This window comes from Thermobia domestica, chromosome 7 (genome assembly GCF_964235325.1).
Source record: "Thermobia domestica chromosome 7, izTheDome1.hap1.1, whole genome shotgun sequence".
Classification (NCBI taxonomy): domain Eukaryota; kingdom Metazoa; phylum Arthropoda; class Insecta; order Zygentoma; family Lepismatidae; genus Thermobia; species Thermobia domestica.
In genome coordinates, this window is record NC_137460.1 from 169,234,636 (window position 1) to 169,255,987 (window position 21,352).

A 21,352-nucleotide genomic window follows, 5' to 3' on the forward strand; every position below is an offset into this window, starting at 1 on the left:
CAATATTAAAAAGATGGAATTAAAGAGAAGTAGAATGGGTGAGACTACGCACTAACCACTGGCGGATCCAAAGGGGGGGCGGAGGGGGCAACCGCCCCCCCAAAAGGTCTGGATTTTACTTCCAGGATGCATCGTTCCAAAATACAAATATGATCTTTTCCCGACCGATTCAATATGTGAGACAAGCCTAGCAGAGTCTAATCAAAATATGTGGTACCGTACTTAGTAGTGCTTAATACAGAATACTTGAAGTGCGAATACTTCTGTCCCTAGTTCCTTGAGGCGGTCACCATAAGCCCCAAAGGAGCGAGAATATGATTCATTCGTTGGACGAACAGCTGTAGGAAGGAGGGTAAGGCGCCTCAGCCTCACTCTTTGAACTAAAAAGATATATTTTAAAATTGTGTCCTACAAAAAGGATATGGAAATGGAATTCAGGTTCCAAAACTTCAAGTACCTTTATCTTGAATAAAGAGAAATATAGAATCTTCAGCGTTCCTTACCGAAAAGCTCTCTGAATCTGAGACTTTTCGGTTGGTTGATTGATTGACATGTATTTACATCGTTTGTCAAATGCGATGCTATACAGAACCTGAACTAGAGTTTAAAGTTGGATCTGAATGACTGTAGTGCTTTGGATGCTCACTCACCGGGAATCAAACCACAGAACCTCATGCATCAAAGATCAAAGATACGTTCGCTAGCTACTAAATCAACAAGAGAGCCGTGACCTTTGGGGTTCAAACACGGAAACATTAGGAAGGCACCAGTGATTCATTGTGACTTTTAATGGGAATACATCTTTTCTTGGGAAATAACACAAGCTGTTATATAAAAGACCAAGTCCTGAGTGAATAACTGATGGCACAGGCTAAACCACTCACACTAGAAACTTGGAATTCGGACAGTAGATAAGATTTGTGACGTAGGGTATCATTAAGGAAGGATTTCTTGGAAATTTATTTATTTATTTATTTATTTATTTATTTATTTATTTATTTGCCAAAGTTCCAGATACAGCAAGGCAGCCATTTTACACTGAAACTATATAACATAGAATATAAAATTAACAATAACAAGTATAAACAAAAAGCTATATAAAGGTCCATAAGTGTAGCAATAACAAATTGAAATAAAACTAAGGTTCCATAAGTGTAGCAATAATTTCCTGTCGGAAAACATTCTCAGGTTTAAAAATATCCACGTCAGAAGCAATGGAGTTAAATTCAGAGGCCAGTCTATAGAACAAAGAACGCTGAATAATTGATAATCGAGGCGTGTTGCAATGAAGTAGTTCACTATTTCTAGTTCTTCTAGCAGGTACCCGAATATTAAATTTAGAGATTAGTTCTTCAGTTCTAAGTTTCCCATTTAGAATTCTATGAAGAAACATCATATCAAATAGCATGCGACGAGATGAAGGTGTAGGATGCCAAGAACAGTCAACAGTTCAGGTTTACTTAAACAGCGTACAGAAGGTATTCTTTTCCTGACAATGGCAAGAAAGAAATTTAGAACTGAGTCAATGCGAGAGAGAGTTGATACGCTAGCCATACTCCAAATGGTGGAACAGTACTCTATTTTGGTTGAAATGAACGTTTTATAGAATATACTTAAGGCTGTAATATCCCTAATCTCTGTAAACCTGTACAGGAGACCTAATAATCGCATAGCACTCTTGGTCATGGCAGCAATGTGATCAGCAAACAGAAGTCTTTCGTCGAACACAACCCCGAGATCCTTCTGAGATGAGACCTTGGCAATAGGATCATCTCCAATGAAGTAGGTAGAAGGGATTTTGTTTTTCTTTAATGAAAATGTAATGGTAGAAGATTTTAAGGGATTTACTTTTAGATTCCACATGCTACACCAGTCCAGAAGATCTGAGAGGTTTTTTTGCAGTTCAATTACATCTTGAGCTGTCCTAATTTCCCGAAATAATTTGCAGTCGTCAGCAAAGAGAAGAATTTTGGTGTCAGATAACTCAAGATAAGACGGGAGATCATCTATGAAGAGAAGGAAAAGAAGTGGGCCTAGAATACTACCCTGCGGAACACCAGAGAGAACAGGAACAAAATTCGAAGCAGATCCAGAGAGAACAACACGTTGTTCACGTTCGGTGAGATAGTCTCGTAACAATGAGAAGAAGTTGCCGTGAATATTAAATCTATGTGCTAGTTTATGAAGAAGAAGCTTAGTGTCAATGCGATCAAAAGCTTTAGTTAGGTCTAGATAGATTACATCAAGTTGTGTATTATTGGACAGAGATTTAACTGCTTCCGAAAGTAATAAAGATAAATTTGTGATAGTAGAACTGCCAGGAAGAAAGCCATGTTGAGCAGGATCTAAGTAGGGTGAAACAAATTTATGCAATCTATCTTTGATTATTTTCTCGCACACCACAGAAAGGATGGGCAAGAGAGAAATGGGTCTGTATGATGAAACATTGTTCGCGCTGCCAGATTTCAAAATAGGTACAATATTAGCCTGTTTCCACGATCTAGGAAAAACACCTTCACTAAAGCATCTATTTAAAAATCGTGATAAAGGGTTGGCCAGAGATTCAGTAGTATTACGTAAGAAGATTGAACTGATATTGTCAGGACCAGGAGAACGATTCAAAGGTAAAGAAGAAAGAAGATGCCTTACCTCATCAGGAGAAGTACTGAGTGAAGACAACGAGTGTGAACAAACTTGCTGAACAGGGGGAAGCGGCGTAGGAGAAGTCTGAACACAAAAATTCTTGTAGAAATAATCACTAAAAATATTAACTCTGTTTTCACCTGTTGCTACAATCGAGTCGTGAAAAATTTCTTCAGGAATGCGGGAAGCACTTCTTCTTGAATTTATGAGGGACCAAAATCTGTTTGGATTTGTAGAAATATCAGATGTTATACTGGCAATATAGTTTTCATATTTTATTTTAAGCAACTGTTTTGAGTAACGTCTTATCTCAGAAAATTTCTTATATGTATTCTCATTTGGATGTTGCTTCCACAGTGACCATGACAGTTTTTTGTTTTTTAAAACGGATCGCGCCTCCGAATCAAACCATGGAGGGTACCTACTAGACTTACATTTCTTTTTAGGAACAAAGTCTTCACATGCTGCATGTACAATATCATTGAGGAAATCCAGGGCTTCATTGACAGAACCCACTTCAAAGGATGTCCCATGGAATAAGAGACAGGGCACGATTAATGTCAACCCAAGGGGCTTTCCTCCACAAAGGAGCTCGATGCTTACTAGATGAGTAATATTTATTTATTCTGTGAACTTTTTTTATGTGGAATAAGGCCTCCAAGCTTTCATGATCAGAAGAGAACAGATTAAGTGATGGAGTGATAACACATTTATCGAGCGAAGACAACACATAGTCTAGTATCCTATTTCCTCTTGTATTGTACATATTGTGTTGGGCGAGTCTCAGTCCATGAATAAAATTTTCCAGGAACCAAGTCTCTTGTAGGTCGGTGGGAATAGCTGTTCGTTCATCGGACCACTTGATGTGCATGTTAAAGTCACCAAAAAGTAAAACATCTCCTTCCGAAAGTGCAGCTAGTGTAGAATCCCGGCAGGCTTCCAGAAGAGCCATAGGACTAGTTTTGTGCGGACGATAAAAACAGCCAATCAGCAGTTTTTTACGTGGATTAATACGCACTTCAGCCCAAACTATTTCACACGCCGTTTTCAAGTCTTCCCTCAGTCTACTCGACCACTTAGAATGAACGCACACAGATACTCCACCTGCATGAGTTCCTCGATCGCTCCTATAGATATTAAAGTATTGAAATAGAGGAATTTCAGCACTCGATACATTTTCATTTAACCACGTTTCACTGAGAATAACACAATCGTAGGTCAGAAATTCTGGTATATTAAGTGCACAGTCAAACAGTTTATTCTTAACAGATTGCACATTTTGGTAGTAGCATTTAAAAGTAATATCGTTTGGATGCTCATTAGAAGTTGGGCCAGGATTTAACTGATTCGATCCTGACCTGACGATTCGTAGAAGGGAAGGGGGTGGCCATCTCTCCGAATCCCTTAATAATGGAGACTTGAAATTTGGATTTCTCATTTTAATTAATTTGACACGCGTTTCAACATTTTTTGATACTTTAGTAAAAGGGGGGAAAGAAAAGGGGGCGGAACTGCAATTATTATAATAAGATATCAATATCTAAGAATCTTCGAAGGTTAGAAACATGAAATTTAACGTATGGACTTCTCACTCCAAATAATTGAAAAAGTATTTATGCGTTTTTGATATTTTACATACAAAGAGAGAAAAGGGATGGAAATTATTATTATTATTATTATTATTATTATTATTATTATTATTATTATTATTATTAAGATACCCATATCTCGGGATACCTTACGGTTAGAGACATGAAAGTTGGTAGGTTAATTTTTCATTTAAAATAATTAAACATGTATTTGAGCGTTTTTTGCCACTTAACGTGGGAGTGACTCATTAAAATACCTTACGAGGTGTTTGAAGTTTGTGATAGAGTTTTAGTTCAATCCAATGCTATATGAAAGAGAGAGGAGGAAGAAAGCGAAATAGTGTGCCACAGTAGCACGTAGGAGCATTTGCTATACTATGTGAGGCCTTATGCAGAGCAAATTGGGGGTCTGGGGGCGAAGCCCTCCTAGGCGAAGACTAGAATAATATAATTTTATTATTGTTGTAAGCATAGCTATAATTATACTGTTTCCAACAACTACATGTAAGAAATTACCTAATAGAGCCAATTTCCAACTCCCTATTCCTAGTCTGGTATAATGCTTTTTTTCTTTACATACTCAATTATACCACTGCATAAAATGTGTATTCGTACAAAATATCCTATACAGAGCATCAACCGAAAGAACATTTCCAACACTAAAAAGGTTGAATACATGGCTACGGTCCCGGATGGGTGCAGATCGACTTAGTAAGGGTGCACTACACACGCACCGAGACAAACGTAGATTACGATCGTGTCATCGACAAATTTGCCAGGAACAAGACAGGGCATAGATTTGAGTTTGTGCTGTAACTTTCACAGAGATGGACTGCAAGGTGACTAAGGCCGTTGTGTGGTTTCCGCCCGTCGTGCTTTTTGCTCGTAATTATTTTCAACTCGTGAATATTCCCCAAAAGTCATGAGTCTGAGTCTAAAGTTGAACTCCTTGGGTGTATCTAAATCGCAAACAAAATCGAGAAAGATGAGCAAACTCGAAAAAGTTTTTGAAATTGCTTTTTTAAATCTTTAACTGAAACAAAAGGGCACAACTACAATCGTAAAAAAATGTGTACCGGTATATAGGCTATATTATATTTTTAATAAACAGTTATATATTATACATATATTTGTTTGTTTAACGTCCTACGGTTGTGCCAGAACGGCTAATGGAGACATGGACCTACTGATTATAGTGGAATCCAGATCACTTTTTCGTTTAACTGTACCCGCACCGGGAATCGAACCCGGGATCACGCGAGCCAACGGCAAGCGTGTTAGCCATTAGACCAAACGGCGTCCATATTATATCTGAGATGAAAGGAAAACAAGTTATACGTACTTTATTCTCAATTGGTAATTTCGTTTAAAGGTGAGAATTTTTCAAAATTAAATTTTAATTTGCATTTTTTTTCAAATATCTGATATTGTCAAATAATGTTGCCAGTCGGTATATTTTAGGAAATATAGTTTGTGTGCAGTAATGAACGGAGACATCACTTTGATTTTACATTTCTGATCATCTTTCGTTCATTTTAGTGTAGGCTATGCTCATCTTTCAGTTTTTTTTACTAGTCATACATTATAATGGCTTATATTGTGATTCTATATAATTTTAATTCATGTAAAATTTATAAACATTTCGTTCTAGATCCGACAAAATTTCTTTTGAGTTTGTGTAAGTGAAAGTTTAGTATTGATATTTTTGTTATTACGTTATTTACAGTATATTATTGAATAAATTGTCCATTTACCTTCGTAGTGATTTATATGGTTAAGGAATACTGCAACTTATTATATTTATATACCTAGGTAGGATTTATATTCACAATTCATTTCTTTATATGTTACTGCTGTAGTTTAACTTCAAACCATCGCTCTGGGTTCCAGTTAATAGTACAGTACAAGGTTTAAATGCAGTGATGATTAGTATATGTATTAGAAAGTGTATCCATTTCATTTTCCTGTACCTGATCTGTGCCCTTGAAAGCGCAGGCCAGTTCTTTTAAGGCAAAAACCATAACATTCTTATTTTGGGGGAAAGCCACGTAATTAATGTTCGGGCAACCACTACCACGGGGAATAATCACGGAGCCACTAAACGTCCATGGAGTTCAGTTTGAATATTATATTTCTTTCTTTTCAGTTTTCAATTTACTGAATATTATCTGATATAAACAGGAACGAAAGCAATATGTAAAGATTGCTTCCCTATAGTTTGGCCTATTTCGAACACTGGGTTAAATTTACTATTAAACATCAATTTATAATTAATTATTGTATTTTTTAAGCTACCAAGAAATGTACATAGAAATATTGTGTCTTTTGTTATTTGTTGACATTTTATATTATTCTTTATGCATGTATACTTTTGTTATCTATTTTTGCTCACACCGAGTCTGTCATTTTTATCAATTGCTGTCCCGCAATTGTTATTCAAAATGTAAATGATTAGAGAAAATTTTACACTCTTTCATTAAAATGAATGCCATCGTCAATACAGTACTTTCTTTTGTGCAGGTACTGTGCAAGACAGCGTATCTGACATACATATTGCGGTGACTAGTAAATCACCGAAAGTGAGTATTTAATTTAAATCTACAGAAAGAATATTTTCACACACACACACACACACACACACACATATATATATATATATATATATATATATATATATATATATATATATATATATATATATATATATATATATATATATATATATATATATATATATATATAAACAAATTCGAGTCCCAAACTGGAATCTGGGAATCAGGTTTAGCTACCCCCCCCTCCAGTCCCGCATTCATATGCGTCCGATTCTTGAAAAGTAAAATTCTGGACACCTTGAGGCTACACTCATCTTCCAGGAAGCGAACCGCCCCCCCCCCAAACGACCCTTCTGGATCCGCTAGTGGCACTAACTGAAGAATGCGATAGGCTAGGGGGAGCGAGAAAGAAGCTTAGTATTAATGCAGACTCTTCAGATCAAATCTATAACACTTGTACGAAAAGCTACAACAGTACATTGTATATTTGTAATTTTGGGCCATAAAATATTCTAAATATGTACTGGGCTGGCTGTTTACTATCAGAAGAAGAGAAAGAAAAAGAAATAATGTATAATTATAATTATAATGTTAATATAAAAAGATATTCAAATGTTTAAATAATAAGACTTTGGAACGTCGTTGTCAGGAAAACCAGGTATAAATAAATGGAATCAAAAAAGGACCGAGTGTGTATTATTTAATGGCTCAAATTTATTGCAAAAGGAACCAGTGATTTAATCGTTGTATATGGTGCCGAAACCCGGTAGTGGAAAGGAAAAGTAATTGTATCGTTTTCGAAGCATAGTAAAAGGCGATCAAGATTGAGCCATATATTAATTGTACTTTTTTAAGAAGTGGCCGAATTATATATAGGAACATTATGAGTGTTACCGATAGTGGAACAATGGACAACCAAGTAACAAATTCATCCGACAACATGTTGGAAGCTTTAAAAGAAATATCACGGCAACTCAAAGACCAATCACAGCAAATCAAAGAACAGGCTCAGGACCAAGCTCGATGTAGCGAGGAACTATCCCGACAAATCAAAGAACAGGCTCAGGACCAAGCTCGATGTAGCGAGGAACTATCCCGACAGATTAAGAACCAAGCTCAGGAGCAAGCTGAACAGTTTGCTAAGGTGAACCAGAAATTGGAAAGGTTGGATCAAAAGGTGAATCAGCAAACCCAACATTTTGATGAGCGATTAGAGCAATTGCAACATCGTAATGATGGCTTACAACAGCAATTGCAACAAATGAATCAACAAATCGTAGTCAAATTCGAACATTATGATGAGGAAATGGGCAAGATAGTTCGAAGATGCACTGAGATTCAAGATTCTGTGGATGTTATCGAGACTGTGGTAGAAGAACACGACAATCGAATGAAACGATTGCAGGATGAATTGAACTTCATTAAAGAAAAGCGTATTCAAGAAGGTGCAGTGTAAGATGGTGAGCAAATGAATCCTGTACATCTCACATCTATCGGTTGGGAATCTACACGTCAGCCTAGAACAATTCTCGAAGGTAATTAATCCGCGAGTTGTAATGAAGATAGTACAGAAGGAGAAAGAAGAGTGAGGCGATCATCTCATCAGAAGCGGGCTCGTCATAGATATTTAAGGGTTAATACAAATAAATCTTTGCAATTTAGCGAACTGAAATCACTTATAAAATTTAGTGGTGTACCGGAAGACATAACTGCGAGGGGATTTCTCGAAAATTCGACGACGAGTGCGAACTAATGGGCGTAGATGAATCTCAATATTTGAAGTTACTGCCTCATGTATTATTGCCATCATGTCTAACTTGGTTCAAGACAATTAGGAATAATCTTCGTACGTATTCCGACTTTAAAAACGCATTGCTTTCTAATTACGAAAACCATTTTATGATAGCAAATAGAGACGCTTTGTTAAGATCGAAACCCTTCAATTCCAAGTTACATAGATATGTTACAGAATTTGTGATTTCTACATTTAACGAGTTAAGAGCGTTAAATCCGGGTCATCCAGGACCACGAATCATCGCTTTTATCCGGATATTATTGCCTTTCAGATTACAACAGCTACTAATGTCTGCGCAATGTGTTAATTTTAAACATCTGATAATGCTCGTCCAGAATTATGGAAGTCAATTTGTAGTACAAAACTGTAATAGAGAACAAGACAGGGGTCAAGGCAATTCTGGTCGTAATCATAAACAATATGGTCCAATTCGCGACTTAAGTATACAACCAGGAAATACTTTTAATAGCAGAATAAACGATTACAATGCTACCGGTAGTCAGGCGCAACCAAATCGTGGAAACGTAAACAGGAATTTTAGAAATAATAATCGGAATTCCAGCAAGAACAACAATCGTCGCTTATTTATGCAAAATCGAGGTACAGATGGCAGAAATTACTTTGATAGGAGACATACAGATGGCAGTAGTTACACGTATAGAAATCCGAGTGCTGTAACCGTGTGTAATCGCCAAGAAAGTACCCAAGAATGTGGAATATAATGTAATCTAATTGAAGCTATGAGACACCGTGACTTGGGATAGATTGTGTTGATGTGAAATGGATTGAATTTGCGTTTAGAAAAATGAAAATATTTTATGGTTATGTGAGTCGGTTTATTGTATTTTACTTTAAAGTTATTTAATCTTGAGTTCATGTCTATGATTGCAGTTACTCAAATTATGTCTACATGTCTTAATGTTATGTGTTTTCTTTGATATTTGTATTATCAATCACATTATTCGTGTTCCATGTTATTGAAGCATATTTAAAAGCATCTTTGTAATGCTAGGATATATATTGAAGTTAACAATTTATGTTTTCTATAAGGAATTTGTATTTTAAACAATTCTTATTTTTGTGTTCTTGTTACATTCGAATTATATGCTAATAATATAAATATATTCGATCATTTTTAAGTTCAAAGAACAACTATATGAATATCGCATACATCTTTTTCAAAACCTTCTTCATGATGCCCAAGTAAATAATTATTATCTTGTAACAAGCATTTAATGGACCTGAAAAAGGACTTAAAATAAAATAACTTGCAAATTAAATTTCGAATGTGTCTTGTCGTCCTTGAAATGTATAAATAAATTAAAATGATAATAAAGTTTAAAATAAATATGATGATAAATATGATAATAATATTGTTATAAAATTAAATATGATATATATGTATATTTATATGAATTGTAATTTTCAGGTATACGAGGTGCATTCGAAAACTCAAATGATTAACATGTAAAAGTGAACGATCCAGAATTCTTTTTCTTTTTATGAAGTTAATGAATAAAAAGAAAAGTCCGTCGGGCGTCATAACATACAACAGTACATTGTATATTTGTAATTTTGGGCCATAAAATATTCTAAATATGTACTAGGCTGGCTGTTTACTATCAGAAGAAGAGAAAGAAAAAGAAATAATGTATAATTATAATTATAATGTTAATATAAAAAGATATTCAAATGTCATGACAACCAGGTATAAATAAATTGAATCAAAAAAGGGATGGAGTGTGTATTATTTAATGGCTCAAATTTATTACAAAAGGAACCAGTGATTTAATCGTTGTAAAGGAAGTATCAGCATTTAGCTGCCCGCCTGTCTCATTTTTCTTGGATTAGAGTCATAAAACTATCCACTCTTTCATACACTGATGTCAAGCAAGAGAGTTCCACACAGAATTTTCTCTACCACTCAAGACTACATCTGTATAGCTCAAACGATTGATTCAATTCTAACATTGCAGTTTGGAAAACCCACACTTACTTGTAACATTGTTCTCCATCGAGATGGCGTCCGTAGAAAAACACACTGTGCGATATTGGAATATTCTTGGTTTATATTTCAAAATTGCTCATGTTCTCATAGTCCGAAAATAACATCAAGATTAGCACAAATACTTGTTGTCCCAGCCTAATGCTGCTATGACACTGTTAGATTCCTTTATTGTAGTAACTGGTTTAAATAAAATACAGTGACGCACCTATGAAAATATCCTAAATATTGTCTATACCCTCCTCAAAATATTCTAAATATGGCCTATACCCTCCTCAAACAAATCCTGGGTACGGCCCTCTTTAAGACGAACCCCATTCTCAGCTTTTGAACATCCTACTAAGAGCACGCAAAGAAAAATGCTCTACATGGTCATAGATCATGATTTTTTTTAGATATTCATTGTTCTATCAGATAGTCTTGCAGAAACCAGATATACTTAATTTGCTTACGATTGCTCACCAGATGATCTCCCCAAATAACTCACTTCCATAATTGTTCATCAAAAAGTCCAAATTTTTTTGCGAAGTGTAGGCCTACTCACGCTAATAATTGATTCACCTCCCGTAACGAAATAAGCGTTTTCACGAAAAGAATTTCATAACACTAGGCATTTAACCTGATCAAAGAAAGCATTTAACCTGATCGATGTTTAAGAACGCGCCTCTAGAGTCAGCGGTGCATGAAAACGTGGCTTTCACGGCAGAGTCGCACGGTCCGTACTTACCATGATTTTTTGGCGGAAATATTGCAACGATTGCTAAATACTGCTTGTAATTTTTTAACTAAAACTAATATTTTGTAAATAATAATAATCTATTTTAATAAAAGATAAATAAATTTAAAATAATTCGAAAATCCTCTAGTAAAGGGCAGTAGCTGACTGACGAGAACCAGCCAATAGCGATATAGATACGAGCCATGCAACTCTATATTGAAGGGCATGTATGTATGAATTGGTAGAGTTTGTTGGAACAGACATTTCAAATTGGGTCGTTGACGACAAGCCTGGACACATTACTCAAGTGTCCAGGTTTGTCGCGGTCGATCTCGACAAGCCTGGACACATCTCATTTTGGGTCGTTGACGACAAGGTTGGACGACGACAAGCCTGGACACATTCCTTGGGTGTCCAAGCTTGTCGCGGTCGATCCCGACAAGCCTGGACACATCTCATTTTGGGTCGCTGACGACAAGGTTGGCCAACGACAAGCCTCGACACATTCCTGAAAGTGTCCAGGCTTGTCGGGATCGACCCCGAGATGCTTTGACATATCTCATTTTGGGTCGCTGACGACAAGGTTGGACAACGACAAGCTTGGACACAAAAACTGTCCAGGCTTGTCGTCGTCCAACCTTGGCGCGGTCCCTTACATTATATGTATTTTTAAAAAGTAGTAACGGAAAATGAAAAATTCTTGTGTTAATCAATTACAAACCATTTTGTGTCAATTACCAAAAAAGAAAAGTAAAAGACTTTCAGTTTTAAATTGGCCAATATGTAATTGTGCATATAATAATAATATAAATCTTGAATGTATTAAACAATATTTTAAGGAATATGTTCATGAAAATTTGTGAATAGATTTTTTATTATTATTTATATATTTCTTGTTTCCTTTCATACCTTTTTCCTTAACAGAACAATCGTAGATTGTGATCCATTAAATAATTCGCTTCATATTTTCATATTCTCCTTTCCTATGAAAAGTCGTAAGAACACTTTGAGTGTGAACGTTTCAAAAATCGTTGTTAAAATTGGAAACTCTGCTTATGTATTGGATCGTTTATTTTTACGGATCGTATGTTATAATACTCTTAACAATCGTAGATTGTGAAAATATTATAAAAATGTTCGTTGTTAAAAATAGATTGTGAAAATCTTTTTATATTCTCCTTTTCTATGAAAAGTCGTAAGAACACTTACAGTGTGAACCTACAAATAATTTCAAAAATAGTAAAATGTATAAATCTGTTTTACATTATCATACTTAAAAGATTTTCAGAAAAATTATTTCATGCATTTAAAAGTATAACATCTATGAAGAATAAGTTTCTGTATTTCTTTCTTTGATTCGTGTATGTTAAAAACAAATTTCGGCATTTTTACAATAAAAGAGTTTCATGTAATGAAACGAACTTATGAAGAATTGCATTTTACAATCAGAGAGTTTCATGTAATGAAATGAACATATGAAGAAATGCATTTTACAATCAGAGTTTCATGTATTGAAATGAACATATGAAGAATTGCATTTTACAATCAAAGAGTTTCATGTAATGAAATGAACATATGAAGAATTGCAATTCCAATTGACTTATATGAAAATAACTTTTTTACGGTTTACAATTTGTGTATCTGAAAAACTTTCTGCAGTTTTCATTCGCGTACCTTAAAAACTTTCTGTGATTCATATTTTTATTCTTGTTCGATCACTTCATATTTTTATATTCTCCTTTTCTATGAAAAGTAGTAAGAACACTCTATGAGTGTGAACTTAAAAATAATTCGTTCGTGTTATTTATTTTAAATTAGATCATTTGCATAGCAAATTCAGAACACTTTGTGTGAACGTTTAAAAATCGTTGTTAATATTGGAAAGTCGTAAGAGCAGCTACGCTGCGAAACTGTAAATAAATCATTTGCTGTGCAACTTATTTTGACGAATCGATTTCGAATGAAATTTCATAACAAGAGCTATGCTGTGATCCTACAAATAATTCTTAACAGAACAATCGTTGATTGTGAACTTTTAAATAATTCGCATCAATACGATATTCATTTACATAATGTAAAACAGCTATGCTGTGACCATGTTAATTAGTAAAATTATAAACTTTCAAAAATGTTTTTCAATTATAAAACAATATAACATATAAATTTGAATGTTGAAAATCATATCAAACTTTTTAAAAATAATTTATAGTAAAAACACACATCCAATATCAAAATTGTGCATTAAGTAAACTATAAAAGATAGGATTTTTTAATATACTCGCAACTGTGTTGTTCGGACCGTGAAAGAAGAAATAAAAATCAAAAATAAATTTTGTGAATATATTTGTTTCACTAACATACAAAATACAAAATATTTATACAGACATAATAACAAACAAACATATACAAGCATACAAGTATAGAAAATAATATATATATGCATAACACTGTTATTGCTCATAACACACCACGTTTCTGCTTCAAGCGATAATTTGTTTACAAAAGGCACCTGTGCCCGAATTGATTAAAATAGTTTAAACTGCACCTTTGGCAAAGTAGCACATTTTCCGTCTACATTGTCACACTCGCACTCACACTTTTCTTCTTCATATTTTTCCGGAAAACATCCAAAATCCGTTGGTAAAACAGATGCTGGTGGTGTATCCGCTCGGCATTCTTCCAATTCTTCCAACAAACGAAGAATTTCTTTCTCCTCACTATTCGTAAATAAATGAGTAGATGGGGGGTCGTTCAGTTAGGGAAATTATATCTTCTGATGTTAATTCATCATCCTCTGGAAATACAGCTGCTGATGTTGGATCGTCCAGTTCGGGAAATAGATCTTGTGATGTTAATTCATCATCCTCTGGAAATACAGCTGCTGATGTTGGTACGTCCAGTTCGGGAAATAGATCTTGTGATGTTAATTTATCATCCTCTGGGATTACAGCTGCTGATGTTGGTCCGTCCAGTTCGGGAATAGATCGGGAGATGCCGATCTTTCTTCTTCTTTTCCTTCTTCTTCCACCAAGCTCCATCTCATTGAAGGATTTTTTAGTACTCCTCCATCTGCTGGTGGTGGTTGTGCTAATAATGAAACTGCTACTAGCACTGGATCATCTGTTAACCCATTTGATGAAGCTCGTGATCCCACTGGAGACGATGGGATTATTATTGGCTCGTCCCGTAAATCGATAATCTTCTTTTCGATGATAATTTCAGGCGATTGAGGAGAATCCTCTAAAAACGTTTACTTCTTTTTGCTGGTTCGAACGACGAATCGCAATGTAGCTCGATTTCTCTCTCTGCTTGAGTCTTAAACGCCTGCATGATGATACTATGATCAACTTCTCTTCAAACCCAATATATAAAGGAAATTTTATCATACCACATTGTACTTTAAACAGTTCTATTACTACATTTATTCAAATATTTTTTCGAAAACAATCAACAGTCATGAGAAAACATGTGATCTCTTAAACAACAACATGATATCATGTTCCGATCATTCACATTACCAATGATATCATATCACGTGAAACCATCCTATTACTACAATTGCAAATATTATTTCGAAACAAGTTTTCATAAGGAAAACATGTGACTACTTAAAACAACATGATAACACCATGTTCCGGTCTTCACATCTTCTGTATGTCTTAAGCAAAAACAATAATGTTGTTGTTCACTTTATCAAATAGATATCATCCATTTACAAATATTAATTTCAAAATACATCTACCAATCTTTGATTGTGAAAATATTAAAAACTCCTAAGAACACTTACAGTGTAAACTTACAAAAATCTACCATTTTTGTTTATTATTATTATTATTATTATTATTATTATTATTATTATTATTATTATTATTATTATTATTATGTCAACAGTTTCTCTAATCATAGTAAAGTCATGGGTTTGTGACCATGGTTACTTATCGCGGTGTCAACAGGATTCTCTATTGGTTAATACCCTACCAATCTTGTTTAGTAATGCAGCGGTGGTTTTCTTTTGATAATTACTCATCATGGCGTGCTCACATGTTGTTTAGTCATACGTCAACGATCATGGTTATTTATCGCTATGTCATACTAAGGTCAATACCCTACCAATCTTATTTACTTATGCGTCGACGGCTTTCATTTGATAATTACTCACCGTGGCGTTGTCACATGTTGTTTAGTCATGTATCAACGGTCATATTTAGTTATCGCAATGTCATACTAAGGCCAATACCCTAGCAATCTTATTTACTCATGCGTCGACGGCTTTCGTTTGATAATTACTCACTATGGCGTGGTCACATGTTGTTTAGTCATGTATCAACGGTCAACGAATTTATCTAATGGTACTAAGGTTATTTCATCCGGGTTCCAAAAGCGCGCGAAAACTTCAGTTCGTTCCTTCAGTTAGTCGGAGACGGATGTTCCAGCATTTTATTCTGCAATATAACAACATTTAAATGTCTCGGAACTCTTCATCAGTTCACACAAAGTGTACAAATAATCATGATGGAAATAATTTAATGAAGCAAAAGAATGAAAAAGATACGAAAGAATAAAAGTTACAATAAGCTTCTAATGAAGCTATGGAATAAAAGTTGTTCGAAGAGCTTTTAATAATGTAAATGAATAAATAAATGAAATACATTTATTCCTTTTTCTCCACTGCCAATCCTTTTCCTATACACCGAACTCCGGGTTCCTTTTTTGTTAACAAGGAGCTTTTTAACTTCTCACACAATGTTCGAACATGTTATATATGTGAGGGATTAAAAGATACGAAAGAATAACTAATATAAGTTATCATTTTTTCTATAGGTGGTTCCTGGAGGGTCCTCGATCAGGGGCCATTTTAGATTTGTCACACTTTTTAACAAGGAGTATGGCTTGCCATATTTTTAACTTCTCACATGCTGTTCGTATGGGGTCTGGGAGTCATCGGGTGTGTCCCTGCAAAGCAGGGAAAGGTCATGGGGCCTGGGGGTCATCCACTGTGTCCCTGGAGGGACCAGGGCAGCCTTGAAGGACCACAAAGGTCATTCAATTACATCCAGGAAAAAAAACTCCTAACACAATTTCATCATCCTCTTGCATCAGCTTCCTGGTTGCGAAACATACTACGTATCATCCTTATTTACACTAGATTACTCTCATCTTATCAAAGCGCGGCATTCTTTGCCGTGTAGAAGTTTCATTGATCCTACTTCAATAGCTTAGGGCCCCACCAAGCCTAAATCCGACTCTGAGCACAAGCCCACTAAAGGTAATGAACCCGAGCCTACATTACTGAAAACCGCGCTGGTATCAGTGAGCTCGAGTTATATTGATAATACTGAGATCGAGCCCAGCTGACGGAAGTGAGCCAACACAAGTAAGCACGAGTCCAATCCAGATTAGTGTGCCCGAATGCAAGCAAGTGCGTGACCGAAGGAGACTAGAGAGCACGAGTTCCAAGGAGCCTAGTGAGTTTGAACCTCATTAAAGAATGTGAGTCCTACACCTCTACCACTGAGCCAACGCGCCTCCACCCCCAATGAAGTTAGTGAGCGCGAGCTCTCAGCAGTCTAGTGAGTGTGATCATTGTCGGATTCAGGGGGGTGCACCGGCGCACGTGCACCCCTTCGTTGTAAATATACACTATCTAAAATGAGAAGCTAGCAGTCAAAATAGCAACACTTTCCGAAACTCTCTGCCATTGTTTTTCCGTTTGGGGCTTAAGAGAAAGCAGAGCTTTGCAAAAGCAATACATTAAGTCGATTTTCTGAAGGTTGAAGGAAATGGATTCACCAAGCAAAAGAATATAACATTTGTCAAGCAGGACAGAAAACGTGAGACCTTCTTTAAAATAACCGCCCCCAGTTCTATGTATCAGCGTTGTCAACGGTAAAGAATATTGTCACATGTCACTTTGAAGAGTTTCAGTGTGATTGGTTAGTTTGGTAATTATTGGTGCACCCCCGCTCAGAAAATCCTGGATCCCACCCTGAGTGTGATCCTTATTGGAGGATGAGTCCTAGCCGAAGTGAGCACGAGCCTCAACGGAAATAAGAACGCGAGCCCCATTGAAGGTAACGAACACGAATCCACAAATTGCACATGTAACCACGTTAAAGTGAATATTTAAATAAGAATAAATGCAATGAAAACTACATGTTGGCAAACGGAAAACCTACTTTTGAGCGAGCATTACTGGCGGAAAAGAGAACAGCCAATCAGGTTTGTCTCGATTTTTTTCTTTTGCTTCACCGAGTTATGGGGACAAAATGGACAAATCCTCTTTTCTAACATTTTTGCTCGTCCTACAGGACGGCATGCACGACTCTAGTTGTTTAAATTTCTTTCAAGTTCTTCAACTTCATATGTTTGAAAAATAAATTATTTTCTCTTAACCTTTTACTTCTGTTCGTTCTTAACAATTCCATGCCAATACGATATATGCAGAGAAGAAATTGCATGAGGGCGGATTTTTTTTTCTTACAGGTAGCTTATGAAGTTCGTGTCGTAAGTCTGTCTCATAATCTTTCGGTAAGAAACGAATAGAATAAATATTAGCATTGTTTACATCGATTCTGTCTGCGCGTTTACACCGAGAAACTCATGGTTGTTGTACCAACAACATTGCTATGTTATACATGGAGTCTTCCTGTCTCAATTCGGACATTGAGCAACAAAGTTATTTTTATTCCTTTTTGTCTCAATAATTACCCATTCTTCATAAATTTCACGCATCGACACCGCTTACTATATTCCCTACAATTTGTTTGTTTCGTGCTCTCTTCCACGTGACGTCACGTTGCGCAAGAATTCTGGGTAATTTTTTTCTCTCGATAGAAAATGTGCTACCTGTAATGCTCTATATACATTGGGTAGATATAATCGCCGTTAGCATGGAAGCGGGGGCTTGGTGTATCCTTGAGACATGTTGAAACATGCATCGAGATATCTTTATTCAGTCAGTACGGCGTAGCAACCAGTTGTGTGCGGGCGTGTGTGTGTGTCTTGGCGGGTTTTTAAGTGCCCAAAATGGATGAAAAATTGGAACAACGCGTTTGTGTGAAATTTTGTTTTAAAACTGCTCGATTACTTACGAACTCTTAGAAACACCTTTTGGAGACAAATATCTGAGCCGATCAAACGTGTTTATCTGGTTTCACAGATTGAAGATGGCCGCGTGTCAGTAGAGGATGAGCCCCGGTCTGGCCGGCCTTCAACATCAAAAACTAACGAAAACGTTGCGAAAGTTGGCGATTTAGTGCGCTCGAACCGTAGACTTACAATTAGGGAGATGGCTGAAGATCTGAATTTAAGTTTCTATGTGGTTCAGTCAATTTTAACTGATGATTTGAACATGTGTCGAGTGTCCGCGAAATTCATTCCAAAAGTGTTATCACACGAGCAGAAACAACACAGACTTGAAGTGTCCCAAGAACTGTTTCATCGAGCCGAAATGGACTCAGATTTCTTGAATAGGGTAATAACAGGTGATGAATCACGGGTTTATGGGCATGACCCAGAAACAAAGGCCAAATCTTTTCAGTGGAAGAGCCCAGATTCACCAGGGCCAAAGAATGCGCGACAAAGTCGGTCGAATGTGAAGACAATGTTGCTGTTTTTTTTTTTTCAAAGGGTATCGTGCATCATGAATTCGCTCCTAGGGGCAGACAGTCAACCAGGAATACTACAAAAGTATCCTTCAGCGTCTGTGCGAAAATGTGCGGCGGAAAAGGCCTGCCCTCTGGAAAGAAAAGAATTGGATTCTCACCATGACAATGCACCAGTGCATTGTGCGTTCTCGATCCAGGAATTTTTGGTCAAATTCAACATTCCTGTGCTTCAGCAACCCCCGCAATCCCCAGATTTGCCTCCGGCCATCTTCTACCTCTTTACTAAATTAAAATTATAATTGAAAGGGAAGAGATTTGACTCAATTGAGGACATTCAAGCAAATACGAAGAGAGTGCTTATCACCATCACGGAAAATAATTTTCAGTAATGCTTCCAGAAGTGTAAATGCCGTTGGAATCGGTGTGTTCATTCAGCAGGGGACTACTTTGAAAGAAATCCATCACAATAGCCTGTAGGTAATGCCATTTTTAAATTACAAGCCCTGCCCCTTTCCAATCACACCTCGTGAGCTCGTGTATATATAAGATGCATTTCTCTTCTGTAATAATTATCGAGGCAATTCTCTTCTGTCAACATCCTATAAAATCCTTTCAAATATTCTATTAGCAACACGGACCCCATATGCAGATGAAATTATTGGAGATTATCAGTGCGAATTTAGACGAAATCAATCAACTATCGACCAAATATTTATCATTCGCCAAATACTCGAAAAAAGTGGGAATACAATACCCCGGCACATCACCTATTTATTGATTTTAGAAAGGCGTACGACTCGGTTAGGAGAGAAACATTATACAACGTTCTTACAAAACTTGGAATACCGAGAAAGCTAATTAGATTAATTAAGATATGTTTAAATGAATCCCAAAGTAAAGTCCTGCTAGGAAAATTTTTGTCCACGAGCTTTCACGTCGAAAATGGCCTGAAACAAGGAGATGCGTTGTCGCCATTATTATTTAACTTCGTTCTGGAATACGCTATAAGGAAAATCAAAGATAGCAACCAGGGCCTAGAGTTGAACGGTATTCACCATGTCATGGCATATGCTGATGATGTAAATTTAATAGGGGATGATAGGAGAACAATAGAAAGAAATGCAGAGATCTTATTAAACGCTTGCAGGGACATGGGTTTAGAAGTAAATGCAGAGGAAACTAAATACATGGAAGTGCGTCGGGACCGTAATACAGCAAATTATGGATGCGTTAAAATATTAAATAATACTTTTGATAAAGTGGATAGTTTCAAATATCTAGGATCAATATTAACAGACCAAAATTATATCCACGAAGAAATTAAATGTCGATTAAAAGCAGGGAATTCGTGTTACTATTCGGTTCAAAATCTCTTGTCGCGAATTCTGTCGAGGAATTTGAAGCTTAAAATATACAAAACGATAATCATGCCTGTTGTTTTGTATGGCTGCGAAACATGGTCACTTACTCTGAGGGAAGAACATAGACTGAAAGTATTTGAGAACAAGATGCTGAGACGAATATTCGGACCCAAGAGGAACGGGAATGGGGGAAACTTCATAACGAGGAACTACATAATTTATACGGTTTACCCAACATTGTTAGGGTCGTCAAGTCTAGTATGCTTAGGTGGGCGCGTCATGTAGCTAGAATGGAAGAAAGTAGAAACGCTTTCAAAGTCTTGACTGGAAGTCAAATGGGAAAACGATCATTAAGAAGAGATTGGAATACAAAGTAGAAACTGGATGCATGGATGCAGTTAGCTAAGGATAGAAGTCAGTGGAGAGCTTTTGTGAACGTGGCATTGAACCTCCGGGTTCCATAGGCCACATATATATATATATATATATATATATATATATATATATATATATATATATATATATATATATATATATATATATATATATATATATATATATATATATATATATTATAGTTTAGTGAATTTTGAATTTTTGATCTAGTACTAAACCGCACAAAGGAAGATTTCCACGAATTTGAGATAAAATGTAGAGAAATTTTAGTTTTCAACAAATGTTAAGTTACTAAGCACTGCGGCAGTATGAAGAAAGATGGTGGCATTCTTTAGACAATCTCACACCCGAAGTGACAAATATTTTTTTTTTTTCATAAGACTTTCGCGGCCTGGCCTGAGGATGTCATTGTAAAAGGTAACATTGAAGTAATACCAGAAGATCATAAGCACAAATGTATGTTGTGGAGATGTGAGCACAATATAATAAACCATAGATACGTAATAATACTTTTATTTAAACCATGATATATATTGTGAAACGAAAAGAGAGAATTTTTTCTTAAAAAGGGAATTGTCGGGCATTCCTGAGGGAAATTTGAATGTTAGGATCTAGTATCTCTGGTTGGCAATCCTGATTTCAAGTTCTTTCGGGGGAGTTCGACAGTTGCTGTTACGGGGAGTGCC

At 36.0% G+C, this 21,352-nt stretch overlaps 1 long non-coding RNA gene across 1 annotated transcript in view; it reads left to right on the forward strand.

Annotated features, from left to right (window-relative positions):
* The window catches only part of LOC145688969 (uncharacterized), a 353,343-nt gene extending 343,044 nt beyond the window's left edge, over positions 1 to 10,299 (forward strand). The window contains exon 3 of the long non-coding RNA XR_014132042.1: positions 10,009 to 10,299. This is a non-coding gene — a long non-coding RNA (uncharacterized LOC145688969). The remainder of the gene's footprint in view (positions 1 to 10,008) is intronic.
* Positions 10,300 to 21,352: the final 11,053 nt, after the last annotated feature.